The sequence below is a fragment of the Chenopodium quinoa genome, unplaced genomic scaffold, assembly GCF_001683475.1.
Source record: "Chenopodium quinoa cultivar QQ74 unplaced genomic scaffold, ASM168347v1, whole genome shotgun sequence".
Taxonomy (NCBI): domain Eukaryota; kingdom Viridiplantae; phylum Streptophyta; class Magnoliopsida; order Caryophyllales; family Amaranthaceae; genus Chenopodium; species Chenopodium quinoa.
The window spans coordinates 952,854-965,473 of record NW_018743444.1 but is presented as its reverse complement, the minus strand read 5'-3'; positions in this window follow the sequence as shown (position 1 = coordinate 965,473).

Genomic DNA, 12,620 nt, shown 5'->3' with positions numbered 1-12,620 from the left:
TATCTTTTTACGTATTGATGGCAATGCCTATTCATTGTAGTCCAACAATATCCTTCTCGCATTATCTTTTGGACTACATTTTGCCATTTACGTGAGTTCCACAAATTCCTTCGTGGACTATCCTCATTGCTCTCTGGGCATCCTTTTTTCCTACACATATGAGAGCTCGACCCTTAGATACCCTTTTATGTAGTTTATTCTCTATGAGTACGTATTGGGAAGCCAAGAGTCTTAATGCTCGTTTTGCTCTTTTGTCAGCATGGGGAGGGTATTCTCCTTTGGTGACATAATTGAGTATATCTGTATACCACGGTTTTTCTTCTTCTTCATCTTTGTCCTGGATTACTTCATCATCTTTTATAGCTTGAATATATGCTGGTTTGTGACTTTTTTCTATAGTTAGAGGCATTTGCTCGATTTCCGTAGGAATCCTAACCATTGAAGCTAGTCTTGCCAAGGCATCAGCAAATTGATTTTCTTCTCTAGGTAGATATGTGTATTCTACCTTCTCTAACTGATCAGTAAGGGTTTCCAGATAGGTTTGGTAAGGGGCTAGACTTTTGCTCCTTATTTTCCACCTTTTGGAGATTTGATTGATGATTAATAAAGAATCTCCGAATATCCGTAACTTTTTTACTCCCAATGCCAAGGCTGTTTCAAGGCCTAACACGCATGTTTCATATTCAGCAGTGTTGTTGGTAACGTCGAAATCAAGCTTTATGGAGATTGGAACATGCTCTTCTTTAGGTGATACTAGCAATACTCCAACGCCGCATCCCTTTTGGTTTGAGGCTCCGTCGAAGTACAAGGTCCAGGTATCATCTTCAGTGACCATTAAGTCTTCATCTAGAAACTCATTTTCCTGTATTAGCGTCAAGTCTTCTATTGGAAAGTCCGCTAGAAAATCTGACACCACGGATCCTTTGATAGCTTTTTGTGGCATGAACCTTACATCAAACTAGGCTAAATTGACTATCCATCTCGATATGCGCCTATTGAGTGTAGATTTCTTGAATAGATACTTGAGTGGATCTAATCGGGAGACTGCGAATACTGTATGTACTAGCATGAAATGTCTTAACTTGGTTGTGGCCCACACCAAGGCAAGGCACAATTTCTCAAGTGGTGTATAAAGTGCTTCATATTCGAGCATTTTCTTGCTTGGATAGTAGATCGCATTTTCTTTGCCTTCTACTTCTTGTGCTAGCAAAGCTCCCATTTTCTCTTTTGTAACTGTTAAATACAGCCTAAGAGGTATTCCCGGAAGTGCTGGTGCTAATACGGGAGGATTTGCGAGATAGGCTTTGTCTTTTCAAAGGCTTTTTGACACTCGTCATTTCATATTACTGGTACATTCTTCTTAAGGTTCACATATTGTCGTCAATTTTGATATGAACCTATTTTTGTATTGCAACCGGCCAATAAATCCTCGAATCTGCTTCTCGGTTTTAGGCGGTGGCATTGACATGATTGCTTTGATCTTGATTGGGTCTATCTCTATTCCTCTAGAGCTTATGACATAACCTAAAAGCTTGCCTGAGGTGACTCCAAAAGCACACTTAGATGGGTTCAACCTCATATTGTATTTTCTTAGCCTTTCGAAAAATTTTCTTAAGGCTACTTGATGGCCTGGGCGATCTTTTGATTATACAATCATGTCGTCCACATATACTTCGACTTCTTTATGCATCATGTCATGGAGTAAGGCAGTCGCTGCACGTTGGTAAGTAGCACCCGCGTTTTTCAACCCGAATGGCATTACCGTGTAGCGGTAAGTACCCCACGGTGTTATGAAGGTTGTTTTCTCCATGTCTTCTTCTGCCATGAGAATCTGATTGTAGCCTGCGTATCCATCCATGAATGAGAGAAGTGTGTGATTTGCTGTGTTATCTACCAGAATATCGATGTATGGTAAAGGGAAGTCGTCCTTTGGACTTGCCTTATTTAGATCTCGATAGTAGACACACATTCTTACCCTTCCATCTTTTTTCGGAACTGGGACGACGTTGGCGACCCATTCAAGGTATTTTGATACCTTGATGAAACCTGCAGTTATTTGCTTTTGAACTTCTTCTTTTATTTTAAGAGCTACGTCGGGTTTCATTTGACGTAACTTTTGTTTTACAGGTTTCATTCCCGGAATTAGTGGTATAGTGTGTTGGGCTATTTCTCTATTATTGCCTGGCATATCTTCGTATGACCAAGCAAATACATCGATGAATTCTTTAAGCAAGTTGATTAAATTTGTTCTTTCTTGTTCATTAAGTGTTAGTCCGATTTTAACTTCTCTTTTAGTGGTTGAATAATTTGAGATATCAACTGTCTCAGTTTCTTCAATTATCGGTGTCTTCTTTTCAATTGTTTCCATTGCTTTAATAAGTTCTTTGCCTTTTTCATTGTTAGTTAAGCAATGCTCGTCATCTTGGGTTAAAGAAGAACATAAGGAGTAAGGAGAAGAAGTTATATTATTATACTCTGAGATCATTACATTGAAGAGTGATATGTCCTCAGGGACTTGATCACTAACTATTCTAGGAGAAGAAATAGAAGGGGAAGGTGCTACAACTAAAGACCTAGATGACTCTATAGGGAGAGACTCTGACTCTGACTCTGACTCAGACGACTCTTCGAACATCGATCCTTGCCCTGTCGTGATGGAGATTTTCCTTCCACTTGGAGTAGTCACCTTGACGGTCTTGCGCCACCCTTGTAGTGATCCTTCCGTTGGAGTGATTAGCTTCGAGGTATCGAAGTTTTCACTTTGTAGGACTGTTTGAATGAGCGAGGATTTATCCTCTTTGTATGTCGGCTCATCCTTTTCTCGCCCAAATAATAATCACATGACGTTAAAGTCAAATCATGGGGGAGCTTTCTCCTTATGGACAGGAGTTGGGATTTCGTCTGTGAAACAGCAATCTAGGAAAATTTCAAATCCCGGTTGCCTTATGCCATTTACGACAAATGGTTTGGGAAATTAGTAGCTAGATAGTCCTCTCCTTCTTTTATTGAAAATTAAGGGTAAGAGGGTACTGATCCATTGGGATTGCTTTCTTTTGGATGCGAGCGTCTCTACGTGCCTTCGACTTTTCCTAGGCTCGCTTGAGATCTTTCCGAGTCGGTTCAAAACCAAGTCCGAAAGTGTCTAATTTAGGGAGGCCAGGTGATTCCAGCGGTTTTGCTATTCCTTTCTTCTTTCCTAGGGTCATCCCAGAAAAATGTCCTTGCTTCTTCAGAATAGCATTCACGATCATGTTGGAATGGGGGTTGTGGCAGAGAGCGGTCCTTTCATCCTCGTGGATTAAGGAGACCTCTTCATTAAAGCCCCACAAATCTTCATCGTCTTCATCGTGCTCCACATTAATTATTGGATTCTCTATAGACTTGATTCTCATAGGCGAAGCATCGATGGTAATAGGAATTCCTCCAACTATAGCTTTTACTTGTTGGTGGAGAGATGAGGGAACGACCTTTAGGTCATGAAGCCAAGGGCATCCCAACAATAGATTAAATGAAGCTTTAATATCTACTACTTGGAAAGTAGTAACATGTTCTATCGCTCCCGCCGTTACATTCATAGTAATTTTACCAAGAGCTTGATGACGATTGTTGTCATAGGCTCTTATTCCTTGCGTTGACGGGGTTAAGTCTTCATCCCTTATGCCTAGCATCCTCGCAGTTCTAAGTGGACAGACGTTAATGGCTGATCCATTGTCTACAAGAGTCATAGGGACGTTCATTCTCTTGCAAACCACTGTGAGGTTTAATGCCTTATAGTGTTTGTCACCTTCTGGGGGTAAATCCTTGTTGGAAAAGGTGATCAAATTGATGGGACTAGGGAGATTACTCGTGAGGAAGTTAGCCAACCCCTCAAGAGTGGTGTCATAATCTATCCCTATTTTGTCCAAGGCATTCATTACAGCCAACCTATGTTCTCGAGACGTGGCCAGAAGTTTTCATACGTTCATTTCGACTTTTGTTTTCTTGAATTGTTTGACGATGTCATTATCTTCAATGATAGGTATGGGAACTTGCTGTGTGGTTGGCATGGGTTGTGTTAAAATAAGAGGTTGCATTCTCCCGGATCTTGTGAGGACGTCTATTGATGAATCTTATTCAACCCAAAAGTCATCCATGGCATATGACACCGAAGGTGGAGGTCCTACCATGTCTTTTAAGTAGACGTCTTCTTCGTCGCTATCCCAAACTCCATTAATATTTACAGTCTCTTCTTGTGGAAGTTGGACTAGCTTTTTATCATCAATCATTTTCTGAATTAAATCCTTGAATTTAAAACAATTTTCGATAGTATGACCCCCTAATTGATGATATTGACAGTAATATCTATCTGTCATTTTCAATGATTCAAATGGTCTCGGTTCGAGAGGTTTGATCTCGCCACTCTCGGAGAGCATTTCGAACATTTGTACGTAGGGGATCCCAATTGGAGTGTAGAGTCTATTACTTTTCTTGGGTTTATCGGTGACTTGCAAAGAAAAGTGTTTCCTCGTTCCCTTGCTAGCTAGAGGTAATGAGATCTTATTGGCTTCCACAAGATCTTGAATGAGGTTTTGAAACATATAGCATTCATTTGTGGTATGACCGTTTCCTCGATGGTACTTGCAGTAGGACTTGGGATCCCACCTTGAAGATTGCTTTTCTGGTGTTGGATCCTCAGTAGGGCCAATAGGTTTAATTAGTCCTTGATCATAGAGATGATCAAAAGTAGCATCATAGGTCATTCCTATGGGTGTGAATTCTCTCTTGGGTTTATCTTTCGAGAGTGGAACCTCGTCATATTTCTGCTGAAGTTATTTTACTACCTTGAGGGATTCACGTAGCAAGTGTGATCCTTTCATCATAGTCAGTGTAAGAAATTGTAAGTTCTCTTTACTTGCTAGTTCTGGAAGGCTATCCATGGCATCGAAAAAGATCTCCTCCTCTTCTTCGATAGCATGGATTTCTTTGACGGGTTTGATGAGAGATGAAGGATCAACCTGGTTTTCCTCATCAGAGATGGCCAAGGAGTGAGCGAGAGGCGCATTATCAATACTTGGCTTCTTACTGGCAGGGGGCAATGGTAGCTTGTTGTTGTCGATTAAGTCTTGGATAGCTTCTTTAAGCTTCCAACAGTTCTCGATAAGATGGCCCCTACATTGGTGTTACTTGCAATGTGCATTAGGGTTCCAGTTAGCCGTCCTCTTTTCGATTGGTGGGTCCTCAAATGGTCCAATAGGAGTTATAAGACCTTTTGCATTTAATCGATCAAATGCGGTGTCATAACTCATGCCAATAGGAGTAAAGTTCCTCCTAAATGGTTTCTTTTGTCCTGTATTATTCATAGCAAGGATTTAACCTAGGTTAAAAGTGCTAACATTGTTTGAGTGGGTGGTTTTGGGAGAAGAAGGATTGTCGTTCTTCTTGCCTTTCCAGCCACTGTTGGAGTTATTGTTGGCAGCTTTCAACTTAGCCAAGTCGTCTTCAATATTGATTTCAATGTCGTAGACGGCCTTGAAGGTATGGAGGTTATTCTGATATTTGAGATGCTTGGAGTACTTTTCTTGAAGGTTTTTGATGAATAACCTTACGGACTCTTTTTCACTGGGCACCTCAATCATCTTAGCTGAGGTTTCTCTCCACTTGTTAAAGAAGGAGGTGAAGCTTTCATTCTCCTTTTGCTTGAGGATTTCAAGTTCCTTATGGTCAGTATCAACTTGAATGTTGCATTTGTATCTATCAACTAAAGCGTTTGCTATGGACTCCCAGGTAGAGGTTTTTTCTTTCTCGAGAGAAAAGAACCATTGCTGGCAAACAGTTTCGAGAGATAGTGAAAACAGAGAGGGGAACACCTTATTATCGATACCCTTAATACTCATTATTGTTTCGAAGGCTCTTAAATGAAAATAAGGGTTATCAGTTGCTTTGAATTTCGGGATGTCGTTGGCATTGAACTTCTGTGGAAGAAGATCCTTGTCCACCGAGACCCCTTGTGAGCTAATCCCTTGAAACTTGTAGTCGCTAGATAGCTTGCTCATACTCTCTTGCATGAGGTCCATCTGTTGTTGTTTCACGGGATCATCGATCTTAAGGGTTAGGATCTTTAGTGCCTCAGTCACGGTAACCAGTTGGTTCCTGAGCTCATTGACTTCTTCTTGTGTTGCCAATACTGTCATAGCTTTCCTCTTACGAGCGATGGGTTTATCAAAAAGTTGGACTTGTACAAAAAGATTGTCTTTGATTAATCGCCCTTCCTTTCTTGCCCACGCGCTGTAATTTAAACCATTTTTGTTTTAATTACTTGACTCAAATCGACCTTGACTTTACGGTTTTAAAAAGAAAAATAAAAAATAGGTGCATATTTTTGGCAAAAATAAGGTATATATTTTTAGGAACCAAGTATGGTATTTAAATTGGAGGATTAATTTCCGACTTACCCCCCTAAAAAATGACGAAAAAAACGGGCATACGAGACTTTTTTAGACATGGTCAAAAGTGTGAATTGGTGTGTGCGTTATGTGGTGAGTGTAAGTGACATGCTTGGACTTTTGTGTAAGACCATGGGACTTGGTGCCTAGACTCAATTAATGACTTAACAAGGTATTATTAACAGTAAAATTTAACCGAATTACTTAGCAAATAGGTTAATTAGACACAAAGTGATGACTCGAGTAATAAACCGAACTGTCGTCAAAACGACAGGACTGGCGCCTCTCTTTGCAGTTTAGCGCCAGACGATAAAACTGTCGCCAGGCGCCACACTCCACATAGTGGCGCTACAGTTCAAACTTTGGCGCCATTTCTGGAGCGTTGATCTGAAACTATTTTCGTTATTATTGATCAACAGGGGTATGCATAAAGTCGTACTAAGTCAATTCTAGTTAAAATATTAGACTTTATTTACTCAAATTAATTAATTAATTAATTAATTAGGCAAAGTTCTTTTAGTCATTAATTTATTTAATCTTAGCACAAGTCGAACAAACAGTTAGGAAAAACATATACCATATGCACAACAAATAATGCACAATTAGTGAAGTAGGCACGATATGATGCAATGAGTTTGCAACCTAACCATGGCTCTAGTTCTCCAAAGTTCGTGATATGGGTTAGTCAATGGAGGGTCCATGGTTAATTGTTCGGATGCACCTCGCGAAAGCCTAACCGTGAAGGGTTGGCGCGAGTGGATGGGACACCTCGAATTTAGAAAAATTCGATTCCATGGTTTGGTGAATTCAACATTCTCGAATGTACCCTTTGTTGCTCAGAGCGTTCAATCAGGTAGATGGAGCATGAATTCCCAGAGGGTTACGTCCATATGTAGAATACATATGGGTTTCAGAAAAGTGAAAAAAAAACTCAATCAGGAAGTAGGATCGAGCGAACAATGCTAAAAACTGGTCGAAATTAGAACGCATATTTCTGGCTCGGTATTGGAAGAACTTGGCGCCAACAAACAGAGGCTGGTGCCAGCTTTTGGCTGTAGCGCTTGGCAACAAAGGTTGTCGTCTGGCGCTAAAGTCAAAATACTAGCGCTGATCTTTGTTCGCTGACGCTAGTTCCTACATGCCTCAGCAGCTTTCTATGCTCGATAAAATTTTCTAGTTTCGCCTAGTGTTATTTCGATCCTAGTTGTGAAAGATATTTCTCAAATTTCCTACGTGTAAAAATCCTATGTTTTAACTCATTACGAATGGTCTTTCGAATGAGATCTTTTTTTTATGCATATGACAATAATGTTAATCAAAATTACGCACATGAAATACTTAGAACTTTTCGAGTCTCATCCACTCATTCTAAATCATTGCCGAAATAAATTTCAGGAATTAAAATAGAAATCCTCCCCAGTGGAGTCGCCAAAAACTGTAGGGAATATTTCAAGCGTTAACCCCTAGCTTGAACCCCACTGTGATCATACACTAAAGCATGGTGGCGTCCAAAGGGAAAAAAGATAGAGCAAAAGAGTCTCCAACAAGTTTAAGGAACTTGTAAACCGTTCACGAGGTGAAGGTTACACCCCTTAACGATCCAGGAGATCGTGAACTCCAATAGGTCTTGAAGCATGACTGGTAGTTCGGGGATAAAGGTACAAATCCAACCTAAAAGAGATTGAACTTGCCCTAATAATAGGCCTCTACTTTATACTGATCGTATTCATGTGCGCTTTATGACTAACATGCAATCAATAGGATTAACCCTAAACCTGTTTATCTATGTTGGTTGAATATTAATGCACAAATAAACTATTATTGGCGATCACTTGAATTATAATCAAATTAACCCTAAACAAGATTATTAATTATCTTATTAAGCATGATTACAAGTACAAATTCCCTTTAAACATGCATAGAAGGTGTGATCAAGCAATAACAATAAATAATATCAAGCAACATAATAATAATCACAATAATTATAAAAATAATCATAATATTCATGTTAAAGCATAATAATAGCAACATCCTAGGCATGATACTAACAAGATTAATAACAAACCCTAGCATGTAACTAAGAAATAAAAATAAAATATTTAGCCTTAACATGATACTAACAATCATAAATATTAGGAAGAACATAAAAGGCATCATACTTTTAATCATACTTGATATTAAAGTTACCCTAGACATGATACTAGGAAGATCAAAATGCCCTAACATAACATTAGGAATAATAATAACAACCTAAGCATGATTTCTACATTATAACATCAATATAAACCATTAAATTACTTACTTGGATGCCTCGTACCTCTTTCTAATAACAAAATACACACGTCAGTAACTTCAAGGAAAATAATAAAACAACAATAAAATTAAATAATTGAAAGAGAGATTTGGGACCAAACCCTCATAAATTAAACCTTTCATGTCTAGGGCGAAGGCAACTTCGAATATGGCTATGTGTATCTAGGTCTTGTGAATGAGGAATTTTGTATTTTGAAAAAAGCTAGTTTAGAAAAGAGATAGAGAGGGTAATCAAGAATTCTTGATGAGAGTTGGTGAATCAAAACGGAGTTTTTAGAAGGCTATTTATAGAGAAACCCAGCCAAAAAGATAGAAAATCGAAATAGAGTTCTGACGCGCAAAACGAGGTTAGCGTCAGGCGCTAACGCTAGCGCCAGGCGCCAAGCTTAACGTCAAGCGCTAATGCTGGAGTTTGGCACTAACTTAGTTATTGTCGCGTTTTCTAAAATTAGATAGAAATTGTCGTACAGGAGGATAAAATCGTATTTTCCTCAAAAACATTCTTTTATTCTGATTAAAACTTTAAAAAGTCAACAAAAGTCAATTTATCAATGCTAATTGAATTAGGAATGAAAAGAACCTTCTAGAATAATCTATAAGACTTAAATCATTCCTAATCGCATTAGGAATGATAAATCCATATTAGGCCCTTCTCTAGATCATTGGGCCGCATATATTGCTCAAACCAGGCCCAGTTCAGTAATTTGGCCATAACTTCATCAATATTCATCGGAATTGGGCTTATAATATATCGTTGGAAAGCTCTTTTAAATCCCTATCCAACTACACTACTATTGGACCCATATCATGTACCAACCAAACTGGATTGGCTGTGTTCTTAAAATAGGTTTTCAAAAACAGAGAGAAGAGAAAAGAAATTAAAACTATCCGCAACACTAAACTTTCCACACTTTCACTTCATTCAATTATGATTCAACGTAAAAGGTACTCATCACCAGGTTTGGTTTTGGGGAGACACAAATGGGTGTCTACACATATGCATAAAAAAGGTCCTCATTGGAAAGACCATTCGTAGTGAGTAAAAAACATAGGATTTTTACACTTAGGAATCTAGGGAAATATCTTTCACAACTAAAGTCGAAATAATGCTACGAAAAACTGGAAAATTCAAGAACAGAAAGCTGCCGAGGCATGTAGGAATTAGTGCTGAGAAAAAAAACTTCGATGTCAAATGATGGCGCTGTCGATTGGCGACAGTCTTGTCGTCTAACGATAGTGTCGGCGACTGGCGACGACGCTATTTTTCTCATGTCAAATTCTTCCACTATCGAGCTGAAAATCTACCTTCTTGTTTCGACTAGTTTTCTAGTACTGTTTGCTCGGTTCTACTTCCTGATTGAGTTTTTCCCTTTTTTCTGAAACCCATATGTGTTCTACATATGGCCATAACCCTCTGGGAATTCACGCTCCATCTACCTAATCGAACGCTCCTGGCAACGAAGGGTACTCCGAGTTTGTTTAATTTACCAAACCGTGGAAGCGAGTTTAACTCGCGGGGTCCCATCCACACGCGCCAATCCTTCCAAAGGTAAGGCTTCTGTGCGGCGCATCTAGACTCATAATCATGGATCCTCTTTGACTAACCCATATCCTGAACTTTAGAGAGCTAGGGCCATGGTTAGGTTGCAATCTCATTGCATCATATTGTGAATACGTAACAACTTGTGCATAATTTATTGTGCATATTTTTATATGTGTTTCCCCTAACCGTTTGTTTGACTTGTGAATGAGTTAAATATATTAATTAATGAGTAAAGGACTTTGCTAATATAATTAATTAATTAATTAATTATTAAAGTCTAATAAATTGATCAAACTTGACTTAGTAAGACTTTTAGGCTTGTACCTTTAGATTAAAATACTAGAATCAATCCCGGATTGATGTTCTAGAATGGCGCGGAGATTTGGGTTGTGGCGCCATGCGCTAGTGTTCGGCGCCAGGCGACGATCCTGTTGTCTGACGTTGACCCTTAGTGTCTGGCGACGGTACTGTCGTCTGACGACAACCTGTATTTTTGCTCGAGTCTTCACAACAATTAAGTTTAATCAATTTGCTAAAATAGTTTAATTAGTTTATTAATGGCAGTAATCATGTTCAGTCCTTAATTGAGTATAGGCACATAGTAATGAGGGGGAAACTAGGTCGTTATATAATCTTCCCTCGGTTAAACTAATTTATAAACACTTAACAAACCTAATATAGAGGCAAGTTAAGGGTCAAACCCAAATGAACGGTAATGTTCAAATGCTTTAATTTGGGTGCCTAAGCTAGGTCGAAGTCAAAGATAAAGAGAGAATACTAACGACTAACAAAACAAGTAACCAAGGAAATAAAACACTAGGAACAGGGATCAAAAAGTAATCATGTCAATAGCATCAACTTTGGAAGATCATGTCAATCAAAGGTTGTGAAGACTAATGATAAAAGCAATCAATTGGAATCAAAGAGCTATCTCCTAATTGTTAAGCTAGGGTTCACTATGAATAACAAAATAAGAAAATCACAATCAAAACCAATCGATAATTGCAATTACTAAATCAATTGTTCGTGTCATTAGCAATTACAATGCAATCTAGCATAATTCTCAAGGCCTAATCGAATTATACACATGAAAACCTTCATTAATCACTTTAATATTAACAATCTATCAACATAATTCCCAAATTAATCACAATCAATTAATCATACTAGTTTCAGCCAATTCCTAGCCAAACAACTATTCAAGAATCATCATCTATCAACTAACAACTAATGAAATCAAGAATCACCAAGGTAACAAGAACAACTACAATAATCAAACATCAAACATCAAAATCAAATAAAACAAACATGAAATTAAACAAAGCAATAAGGTGAGATAGAGTTAAGAATGCTCATTAATAATAGAGAAGATCTTCAACACAATTATCACCCTTGTATCATAAATCTCTCAATCACCATTGAAATTCCTCACTTTCTCTCTCTAAAACTACTCCTAATCTAGAGAGAGAGACTCCTAATCTACCCTAATCCTCCTTAGAGGATAGAGAAACTATTCTAAAACTAAAGAATTACATGTATGAAGACTAAACAAAGTCGTACAAAATATATACAAACGAAGAAAAGAAGTTAAATCGCGAATAAAACCCAGAAGGCCGCGTGATGAGTGTCATTTATGGCACTCATTTGATTCTCTTTAGGGTGGATTTCATGCTATTCTATAGCTCTTTTCCTTATCTTTTCTTTAATTTTACTCTTTATTTCTTTAGTTTGCATTTTCTTAGTAGAATTTATATCTTTATGCATTTCTTGGTTTATTTTGTTATTTTCTCTTTTATTTGCTTGTTTTTCTTTCATTTTCAGGTTAAGGTCGTTATCCAATGATTCCTGAGGCCCCTTCTCAAGTTTGGCATTGATTATGATGCCCAATGTTCTCCATTTGAAGCTCAAGCATGGAGAAGTGCAAGTTCCTAAAGACCTTAGGTCGTGCATTTAAGTTATGGGGGCATGATTTCTCGTGTTGAACGCACAAACATGGAGTTTGGAAACTGCAAGGTCCCGTGTTTATCAACAGCATTGAGTGGAACGCACGAGTAGCATCGACATGATGGTGAAGAGGGTTGCCCTGTTCCAAGGCGCGGGCGCGCGCGACTATGGCGCGGCAGCTCGGCCAAGTGACACGAGTGCGCCTCTCACAAGCGTGCGCCTGTCTGGGTCTCTGTTCCGTACCCAGATTTGCGTGGCTACGCTCTTCCTTATAGTTGGTCGCACCTGTACGAGTTTATTTGGGGACGATCTAACTAATTTCTCTTTGTTAGTTTTACTATATATAGATTTTCATTCTATTTTTAGAGAGAAGAATTGGAGTGTGGATAATTTTTAGA